Here is a 3150-nt window from a genome sequence, read left to right on the forward strand (position 1 = left end):
CCAACATTTCCTCTCACTTTCAACAAGCACCCTAGGACTCTCTCCTTCACTATAAAGTAGATATCTTTATCATCGCCCAATTAACAAATATGGAAATCTGAGTTCAAGGAAGTTCAATCACATGCCAAAGTCAAGCTGCTGGTTTGGAAGAACAGCTAATTGTGTAGTTGCATTATCCTGGTTCCCATCTAAGTTTGAGAGTAGAGCTGGTAGGGGTCAAGTTCTGCTGCTGCCCACATAACCAGATGGAAATTGGACGTTGTGGGCAGTATCTGCTGCTCAGATAACTTACTGGGAACTGGACATCAGGCAACCAACATTGTTGTACTGAAGGACATGGTTATAGCTTTTCACTCTTGCTTCCCATTAACAATCTAACAGTCCAGCTCTCCTTGGCTCCAATCCTCTGCCATTTTCGATAGCTAGTTTGATAGCATAAGTAATATGTCAGAGGTTGAGCTCTAAGTCATCTCTCCACACCCTCCCTTTAAAACTCAGCCCCCTGAGATTTAGCTGAGCACTTGGCCACTTCAGCCTTAGCAATTTCTTCCTGCCGTCTCTCTTGCTCCTGTGTGGCTAAGAGAAAGTGAGTGGAAGCACTGAGCGCCAATTCCCAGGCCTTGGCAGAAGGTGATGTTTCTGACACCTTCTGTCTATGATGCTTTGGGATAGCCTTCCAATCAGGGAGGGATCATAGAATGTTGAAGGTGAAGAGGCACAGCATCCCAAAGAATAACAAGACAAATAAGGAGGGGGCCTGAGTTCTTCAACCTCCGCCTGGATCCCCAGTCCCTCTGATTAGCTCTCATCGCATGTCTTCACAGTAGAAGGAGATGCATTTTTTTCCTCTAGTTTGAACGAGTCTTATCTGTCCTACTTTGAAGCAGCCAAGCCCAAATTCTAATTCATACAGAGGGAGTGAAGAGAATTTAGAAACAGAAGAAAGTCTGGAAATAAGAACATGACAGTAAATGGCGAAACCACCAACCAGCCAGGAGAGCCAGAGTCAGAGTCAGATTTTACATATTTGCTTGTTTTAAAGTGTTCAGAAACAAAAAGGAGAGGTATGAAAACCAAAGCCAGGGAATAAAAGAAACATACAGCTGTCCTCTCTTTTATCAGGTTTCTGGGAAGGCTGTGGGTGGCAGAAGAACAGGAGGGAAGAAGAATCCCCAGCTGTTATCAGGGTCCTTAAAAGTCAAGCCCAGCCCTGTGCTAGAAGCTAAGATGCCAGTTACTCAAAGCAGGTTCTTGGGATTTAACCATTGGTCCATGAGGGGCCTCCACACATGCAAAACCTCTGTGAAGCCTAGATCAGAGCCCATCTCTCCCCATGAAGAGGATGGGGCCTTCATTGGCTACTTGTTGTGGTTTCTAGCCTTCCACTTTCCTCACAAGGATAATAAGCCACACATTGCCAACAACGTGTGCTGACTTCCAGTATCTTCTGCGAGGATAATCCTTTGAAGCATTCATTTCCAGAGTCCTCTGGACAGGACATTGCCTGTTGTTTACATAAAAACAAATACAACTACTAGGAATTAAGAAACCCATATGCTAATTACCCTCCCATGCAATACCTTCCCACAGCCAGCTCTTCTGTGAGTAAACACCACCGCCTGCCTTCCAGGGCTTGGCAGAGCCCCAGTCCCACAGGAGTCCCACACACAGAGCTCTCAAGCTGGCTGTCAGAGCTCTGCAGCTAAACCGCACTTTACTGGTGCAATGATTGTTGATGTGGTGTTTTAGAAGTGACGCGCAGATCAATGGGGGAGTAAATTAGCCATGGTTAGTGAATAATGGGAAGTGGGGGTGGGGTGGGGAAGGAAGGAGACAGCAGACCATTTGAATCACAGAATACAGAAAGTTAAAAGCCAACACATTAGGAAGAATAAATTCAAATATCTGATCCAAAGTTTCCATCACTTCGGTTGTATTTTACATTCTTTAGTTTATTCAGGGTCTCCTGTGGTCCAGGCTGGCCTCAGGCGCCTCATGTAGCTGGTGACAATTGTTGAGCTTCTGATCCTCTCACTTCTATCTCTCAAATGCAGGGATTACCTGGACGAACCACCAGTCTTGTGTTTATGCAGGGGTGTTTGCAGTGTAGGCAAGCACTCTACCAACTCTCCATCTCCAATCCCTTGTAAGTCATTCTCACAAGGAGCATTAGTCAGATAACTCCTTCTATAGAGCTGCAGGAAAGCCAGTCTGGAATTCTCATGAATTTTCCTTTCTTGTGAATTCTGGATTCTTCTGAAGATGCTTGCACATCAGACAAGCCTGTCCCAGCTGTCCCCTGCCACAGTAGTCAGCCATCTTTCTTGTCCTTAACAACTGTTCCTCTCCAGTGGGGTTCCTTCTGGTCAGCTCATAGCTAGTTACCTAGGGATAGCAATATTGTCTTTTTCCCACCTATTTCTTATCCTCAAGAATGAATACAAGTTTACAAGGACTAATGATGCTATGTGAAGGGATGGTTAAAGGAAAATACCAGTGGTTCTTAACCTTCAGTTCTTGACCCCTTTGGGGATACAGCGACCCTTTCATGGGGACCACCTTAGACCATCAGAAAACACAAATAGTTACATTGCAATCCATACCAGTAGCAAAATTACAGCTATGAAGTAGCAATGAAAATAATGTTATGGTTGGAGTCACCACAACATTAGAAATAGTATTAAAGGGTCACAACATTAGGAACATTAAGAACTATTGGAATAGGCAAAAAGAAAATCAACAGGCTACTCATTAATAGCCATCCAAGGGGCCACAGACCAGGCTGCTTCTCAAATGAGAAGAATAGCTAATATGTTATACTTCCAGGCCACTAGGTTACAGTTGATAAAAGAAAGGAGATCTTATTTTACTCTAACTGAAGTTTAGGGAGCTCAAGGTCCCTGAGCATCTCCATTAGAATACAACTTCCTCTTTGTCATTCCTCATTGGTTGGAGATCCTGGGCAACATCACTCAGAGATACAGCTTTGGCTTCAAGAAGGCTTATGTCCACATCGTCAGGCAAAGTCTCTTAGTGCCTCATTGCCCTAGAGCTGATTCGGCTTTATCTTGTGCACAATAATATATGGAATTAGAAATCAAAACCAGAGCTAAACAGAAACTGAAGACAGCTTAGGAAGAGAAACTATCT

The sequence above is a fragment of the Mus musculus genome, chromosome 13 (genome assembly GCF_000001635.26).
Source record: "Mus musculus strain C57BL/6J chromosome 13, GRCm38.p6 C57BL/6J".
Classification (NCBI taxonomy): Eukaryota; Metazoa; Chordata; class Mammalia; order Rodentia; family Muridae; genus Mus; species Mus musculus.